Here is an 8583-nt window from a genome sequence, read left to right on the forward strand (position 1 = left end):
TGTGCGAAATGTTCTGATGCGTACGCTGTCCGTCAGAGTAGACAGAATTACTCAAGCCTGGGCTTGCACGGGTTGAATTGACTCAGTCTGAGTGCTAGAAATTAAAAATTTTAGTAAGTGATTTATATGCATGTCTTTTCTAAGCTATTGTTAATGTTGTCGATGATATGCTTACGTTTACATGTTGGTCCAAAGGTGTGTAGATTTATCTAAGTATAAAGGTATAAGGTAGAACTGTTGTTCTGTTTATAACACACATACACGCACATTTTATATATATAAAGTTAATCTAACATATTTATCGAGCACTAAAACAAAGCCACGAGGACATTATTCAATAAAACCGGCGAATCGTTATTTTTTTGCTTGGTGTAAAATAATAAAATCTTTGCCGGTTTTTAGAGTTTTTAAACGTACAGGTAAAGAAAAATAAAAGTGTCACATTTGCTGAATATTTTTTGTTGCATTTAATGATTCTAATCAAGCAGCACAACACAAACACTGACATAAGGTAAGGTTAGTTATTTTCCAATGTCAAATAATTGAGTGTTTGAGTGATATAATTGAATATAATTGAGTGATATTGATATAATTGAATATAATTGAGTGATAATTGCAACTCCTCGGTAAGTAGGTATGATGGTTTGCAATGTATGACATGTTTAAAAATACAATTGGAATTATTCTTTGGCATGTGTTATTAGTATATCTCAGCTTACTAGGTTAATTGCATCTTCAGAGTTTGCTTTAAACAAAAACACATTGGAAATGTGAAAAAAATGCCAAGTTATCAAAAGTGCCCAGCCGTTTAAAGTAGAGATATCAAAAACACAAGCCAAGTTTCAAGAAAACATTGGGGCAACCTTGCCCAGCACAGAGCAAACAGGCACTACTGTAAAAGCAGTGAGGGTCAAGGTTCCACTTGCCACTTGGGTCAATTGCTTCTACTAACTTGGCTTGTGTTTTTGAGCGGAAACAATTGAAGAAACTTTGACCCCCACTGCTTGGACAGTTTTGCCTGGTGACTCCAGTGACTCTTTTCTAATATCTATTCTTGGCTTGGGACTGTCATAATAACATGACTGTTTCACCATTCGGTACATTGGTAATGCTTTCATTTCCTTTTCCCAGATCCTTACTCTACATGTCTGTTTTAATTTGCATCAGTAGTACTAGGGGTAGCAGTAGGTACTAAAAAGAACATAAAAAAATAATATTAAAAAATCAGTGTATGTATAATGTGATTTTGAAAAAAAAGTCTTATCCTTGAAGATGGTCAACATAAACTTTACATAAAAAGCAAATTCCTTACTAAACTTGATGTGTAATTTTCAATGTCCCTGGTTCCTGACCATTAAAAGAAGAAGTGACTATTTTGACTCATTCTTTCAGTTGCTGTTCCAAATGTAAGAATTTACTCCCTGATTACTGTTGTAATCAATGCTGAAACTTGAAAAGGACAATTTTTCTTAAGGTTGTTTTTATCAATTAAAGCATTTACAAACCTGTAGAAGCAGTTACTTCTTACATCATTTCAAAACCTCTTACAAACAAAATAAAAAAATAATTATGATACACTCAACAGCTTTACCAAAGAAGGTTCTTAGCAAGTTTCTGTGCAACTGGAAACCCGTTTCTTTTGATAAACAGTATGCTACAATATATAAGATTATGATACACTCAATTGTTTGTGCTAAAGAAGGTCCTTGAAAAGTTTAATCACAACTGGACAAGGTTCTGTAGATAGATGCATACTCAAAGTGTCACAGATCATCAAAACATTTCTAGAACCAACCCTGTCCAATTGTCTCTCACCTGATTGTATGCTGAAGCCTGCTCAAATAGCAATCAACCTTGAAAACATAGCTTAAGGTTTATATAATACATTTGCCTGTGCTTCACCATGATTTAATTGTTTTTTGAGACTATTAAAAGATGTATAAAGTTCTGGTAAATTCACTAGACCTGTGCATGTCACATGCCTATGCCTTTTGGACAATACTCCTCAACTGAGTGTTGTTCACCTTTCTGAGAGTTGCTTGTCAAACCATACAGGAAGTAGAACACACTATTGCAAAGTGGCGTGGAAGCGGGAAGCGGGAAGCGGGAAGCGGGAAGCGTTGTGGTTCAGCGAACATGTGTAAGTCATAGCTGTGCATGTGAAAAGATGTTTAACACTGAACTTTTTACTCAACAGATTTTTAAAGGGCCAATATATATGTCTAAAATTGTAATGCAGAAATAATGCCCTCTAATTAGCATGTTGCCCTGAAGAGCAAAACGGAAATACAAATAAAAACAAAACACACAAATACAAATTTAAAAACACAAATGCAAATCAAAAAATAAATACAAATCAAAAAACACAAATAAGAGTAAAAAAATAAATACAAATAAAAAAACACATACGAGTAAAAAAAAACACAAATACAATTTGAAAAACCAGAAATACAAATAAAAAAACACATACAAATAAAAAAACACAAATCAAAAAAACTGAAAACACAAAAAAACAAAAAAGCATGAAATGCAAAAACAAAAGCAGAAAACAAAAAAAGCAAAAGCAGGAAGCACAAATACAAAAAGCCCATAAGCCAACGGAAACCATTTTAGTCTTCAGTCACTTAGGTGGCCGTAGTATATTTCTGTCAGGGTTTAAATTGGTATCACAACGGTAAGTATCATGTTTACCATAAATGATTTTGTGTTCAGTAATACCGGTTCAGTCAGGGAACTCATTCGATAGACAGAATGTTCGTTACTGATAAGACATGATAACACATTTATGCATAGTATAAGTTCTTGAATAAAAAATGTAACATGCAATACATGTTTGGCCTTGCCTCGGGGAACCACTGCCCATACATTTTCCCGCTGATAAGTGGAGAGGCTGACTGTAGGGAAGCCATGGGCAGAAGACAGCATAGCTGCCCTCCCCAAAAGACAAGGCCATTTAAATCTCCAAACCAATTGATCTGCTGCACGATAAGTGCCTGGCTTTTGATAGTTAAGCAAAGGCAGGACTGCATCTTCCCCAAAATAACAAGCTATTTTTTAAACAACACAAACCCAGATGATTTGACTACATGATGATATCAGCTTAGTCAGAGCGCATTCGCATCTCAGCAGCTGTCGCTGCCCCTTGCGCGGGGTGAGACAACAGTGCCGATTGTTGATCCCCTGGGAAGCGTTAGCTCCGAATCTTTGTGTCTAGAGCACAACTGAAACCTCAGTGGACTTACATAAGAACAAAAGAAAGTTTACAAATGAGAGGAGGCCATTCGGCCCATCTTGCTGGTTTGGTTTTTAGTAGCTTATTGATCCCAGAATCTCATCAAGCAGCTTCTTGAAGGATCCCAGGGTGTCAGCTTCAACAACATTACTGGGGAGTTGATTCCAGACCCTCACGATTCTCTGTGTAAAAAAGTGCCTCCTATTTTCTGTTCTGAATGCCCCTTTGTCTAATCTCCATTTGTGACCCCTGGTCCTTGTTTCTTTTTTCAGGTCGAAAAAGTCCCTTGGGTCGACACCGTCAATACCTTTTAGAATTTTGATTGCCTGAATTAGGTCGCCGCGTAGTCTTCTTTGTTCAAGACTGAACAGATTCAATTCTTTTAGCCTGTCTGCATATGACATGCCTTTTAAGCCCGGAATAATTCTGGTCGCTCTTCTTTGCACTCTTTCTAGAGCAGCAATATCTTTTTTATAGCGAGGTGACCAGAACTGCACACAATATTCAAGATGAGGTCTTACTAGTACATTGTACAGTTTTAACATTACTTCCCTTGATTTAAATTCAACACTTTTCACAATGTATCCGAGCAGCTTGTTAGCCTTTTTTATAGCTTCCCCACATTGTCTAGATGAAGACATTTCTGAGTCAACAAAAACTCCTAGGTCTTTTTCATAGATTCCTTCTCCAATTTCAGTATCTCCCATATGATATTTATAATGTACATTTTTATTTCCTGCGTGCAGTACCTTACACTTTTCTCTATTAAATGTCATTTGCCATGTGTCTGCCCAGTTCTGAATCTTGTCTAGATCATTTTGAATGACCTTTGCTGCTGCAACAGTGTTTGCCACTCCTCCTACTTTTGTGTCGTCTGCACATTTAACAAGTTTGCTTACTATACCAGAATCTAAATCATTAATGTAGATTAGGAATAGCAGTGGACCTAATATTGATCCCTGTGGTACACCGCTGGTTACCACACTCCATTCTGAGGTTTTTCCTCTAATCAGTACTTTCTGTTTTCTACATGTTAACCACTCCCTAATCCATGTACACGCGTTTCCTTGAATCCCTACGGCATTCAGTTTGAGAATTAATCTTTTGTGCGGGAATTTGTCAAAAGCTTTCTGGAAATCTAAATAAACCATGTTATATGCTTTACAATTATCCAATATCGATGTTGCATCCTCAAAAATAAAAAGCAAGTTAATTAGACATGATCTCCGTTTCCTAAAACCATGTTGACTGTCTCCCAGGACCCTGTTACCATATAGGTAATTTTCCATTTTGGATCTTATTATAGTTTCCATAAGTTTGCATATAATAGAAGTCAGGCTTACTGGTCTGTAGTTACCTGGTTCAGTTTTGTTTCCCTTTTTGTGGATCGGTATTACGTTTGCAATTTTCCAGTCTGTCGGTACCACCCCTGTGTCAAGAGACTGCTGCATGATCTTGGTTAGCAGTTTGTAAATTACTTCTTTCATTTCTTTGAGTACTATTGGGAGGATCTCATCCGGCCCAGGGGATTTGTTTATTTTAAGAGCTCCTAGTCCCTTTAACACTTCTGCCTCGGTTATGCTAAAGTATAATGAAGGCGGAGCAACAGTATGGTTGTTACCCAGTGTGGCAAAGTGGCTTGCACTGCATAGGTGTAGAGGCGACCACAAAGAATAATCCTAGGCAATGCACAGCAATGTGTATTCCACTGTTTCTAAACAACAAGTTGCAGTCCTGAAATAATAATACAAGTATTAACACACCAAAGACACACACGATCACAACTCCAGAGTGAGTGGCATACATGCAAGTAGTGAAATACAACTGGTGTACAATGGTGAAGTGTTGTCCAGGTTGTTGCTGGCCTTATAAGCAAAAACTCCCGGTACGTGTTAGAAGTCTAATAATAACAAACAAGTACAATTAGAACCCGACAAACAAACCAACAATAAAATTTCATGGTAACTTTAGGTTTGTCTCAGCCAGGTCACATAGCCACATCCCCTTTTGTACCGTCATGCCCCCTGATTAGCGAGTGCAAAATTGCTTCCCTTCTGGGGCAATGACTTAGTGTACCGTGGCACCGCATCCTTTCTAGCTGGCCGACTTCCACCTTTCCCTGGAATGAATTGTCAGACCATCCAGTCTGGGGCACTCTGTTCCCTTTGCACAACAACATCACATGTCTGGAGGTAGATTTATAACCAAGATTCATTCTCTCTGTCACATTACCTAAATCAAGGTGAAAAATTGGTGGCTCATATGTGCCACCCTTGAGCCAGCGCCCTGGGAACCTTGCTAAGCTCTAGAGCACAACTGCTACCTAACACCAATGTTGGCCACATAAAAGGGGAGGCAACAATTCGAGTGTTACCCCCTAGATGCAAGCGCTTGACTGTACATAATGTGGGTGGCTACCTAACACCAATGGCCATGTTATCCCCCAGACATGTGGTACACTGCAGAATTAATTGTGATAAAGTAATCTACCAATAGCTGCCTGATTTGTTATTTTTTAACCTTTATGCTTCCCAGCCATAATCCACCTGTTATATGCTGAACAAACAGTATATGGAATTCAGTTTTTTATGCAATGTACAAAAATGAAAAATATACTCTCAGAAAAAACGTTTTTTTTTTTTTAATTAATATCACATAATGTGATATCTACGTTTGTGCGACTGAATGTTACGGATGGAAGAAAAATAAACCTAAAAGGAAAAAATCTCTGGGGGCCCTTGACCTTCAGCCGCTTCTCCTCCAGGCTTAAAAAAAACCCAAAACAATTCTAACATTATAGGTGGCACTATATAGCAAAATGCAGTTTGTTTAGCTTTTCTTTCAATGTAACAAAGGAAATGGTAGGGTTGGATCCTGGGATGAAGTCCTTCTATGCTAGTATGCATTTCTCTGTATTTAAAGTATTATTGATTTTCTTGTTACTGCATCTTGTAAAGATCTTTGTGATGGTGGTCCACTATAAAAGGCGATTATATAAAATAAAGATTGATTGATTGTGTTTCTTTAGAATGCTGGATCCAGGTGTTACTGGGCAACGAGAATGTTTTTAGTATTGCTAAATCTCATAAGCATCTGAAAACCACCGACCAAGCTTTTTGATGGCCTATGCATTAAGGTTTCACTGAGCAGGTGTGGTTGCAGCTCCAGTCCTGAAGGAATGGCACAAATAGTTCAAGGAAGAAAGGCCACCTTTTTGAAGATCTTTGAGTCTTGCAGAAGACCGGGACTTGGAGACTGCTGGGTTCTGTGCAGTTAGAAACATCGGTCTAGAGGTGCGGCTAGGGGTGCGGCTAGGGGTCTGGAGACCAGATATCTCAGCATAGAAGTGTTGGGACAGAAAACAGAATTAATGCGAGCAATATGAATTTTTCAAGTTTACTTTGGTATGAGCAGGTTTGAGCAGATCCTTGAAATTAGAATAGATATTCTGTTGGATACGTTGAGATGGTCCGTTGATTTGGAGGATTGGTGAGTGGCTTCTTGATAGAATGTCCAGTGTTTCTGGGGTTAGAAGCGGCTGTGAGTTAGAGTTTGATCTTGCACAGTCGATACAGTGCGTATTCCACTGTACCAAACATAAAAATGAATCTGGATTTCGTGAGGAAACATATCTTTGGCAAGATATCTGGTCTTCTTATTTTATTGATATATCATGGGTCATATATCTGTTAGAAACACATTTCACAACTTTTACTTGTGAGCATTTGACACGAGAAAGATATTTTTTCTCTATATAGTGAGTGTCCAGATCATGCTCCCATCAGTGACATTTTGACTGAAATGGGCGCATATAGTGGGGGCAATAAAACCCTGCATTTCCACAATATCGAAATAAAAATATCGGGACATGTTAAAAAATATATAAATCCAGTCCTAATACATTCTCTATTGATTCTGGATGTACAGATGTGGACGGCATTTCTACATCCACAATCACCTTCACCTGGACCTCGCCTGAAATTGATTCCACAAGCACTTCTGATAATGGCTGCATCTTCTACACAGTCAATCAGTTTTCATCAAGCTCTACCTCCTTCTATGAAGTATCATCAGCCACATTTCCAATTACAATCATGTCCTTTATTTCACTCTCCACCCCCTCTGTCAGCTGTGTCTCTTTTGAGTTCCTGTGGTTGTTGTCATACTGTGATTCTCCATTTGCATTTAAGTGGTCTGATACTGTTTCCAGATGGGCATTTTGTAGTTTGGAATATGCAGTAATGAGCTGATTAACATCCAAAATGTTTCATTAAATTAGACCGTGCTGATATAATTTTTTTTCAGCAGCCGTAAAACTGGCTGTAAAAGGGTCTATTTCAATGGTCTATTGGTTCCTGTCATCTCTCTCTTTTTTTTTATAAAGAACAAAATGTATGTCGCACAATAAAATTGTTTATAATATGTATTTTGATAATTTTGTCATAAATTGATATCTTCAGATAAGACTGCTTACAACTTGATTCCTATCTCAGAACTGCAAAAAATCTATGTAATGGATATATTCTCAATTTGTGTGCAGCATGGACTTTCAGATTTAAATAAAAGACAGGGCCACAATGTTTTCATCCTGGGCTTAATATTGAAAATGATCCCGCACATCACTAATGTTAATACTGTACTTAACCTTTTTTTTTTTTCACTCTGTTTACCCCTCCAGGGGTTACTTCCATTTCAAAGACATCAAAGGACGTATATGAATTTCTGCCAGACTTTTTGGCTGCATAATTAAGAACATAAGAACATAAGAAAGTTTACAAACGAGAGGAGGCCATTCGGCCCATCTTGCTCATTTGGTTGTTAGTAGCTTATTGATCCCAGAATCTCATCAAGCAGCTTCTTGAAGGATCCCAGGGTGTCAGCTTCAACAACATTACTGGGGAGTTGATTCCAGACCCTCACAATTCTCTGTGTAAAAAAGTGCCTCCTATTTTCTGTTCTGAATGCCCCTTTGTCTAATCTCCATTTGTGACCCCTGGTCCTTGTTTCTTTTTTCAGGCTGAAAAAGTCCCTTGGGTCGACACTGTCAATACCTTTTAGAATTTTGAATTCTTGAATTAGGTCGCCACGTAGTCTTCTTTGTTCAAGACTGAACAGATTCAATTCTTTTAGCCTGTCTGCATATGACATGCCTTTTAAGCCCGGAATAATTCTGGTCACTCTTCTTTGCACTCTTTCTTTGTGGCCTGCATTAATCTGTTTTTGTTTTTGCAGCAGGCAACAGTGAATCAACTTGCTATTTTCTGTTAGTCTGAATCATTGATTTTGAATCTACTTTTTTTTTTTTTTTTTTTTTGCCACCACATGAATAATATATGGTCAATATATATATA

The sequence above is a fragment of the Polyodon spathula genome, chromosome 6 (assembly GCF_017654505.1).
Source record: "Polyodon spathula isolate WHYD16114869_AA chromosome 6, ASM1765450v1, whole genome shotgun sequence".
Taxonomy (NCBI): Eukaryota; Metazoa; Chordata; class Actinopteri; order Acipenseriformes; family Polyodontidae; genus Polyodon; species Polyodon spathula.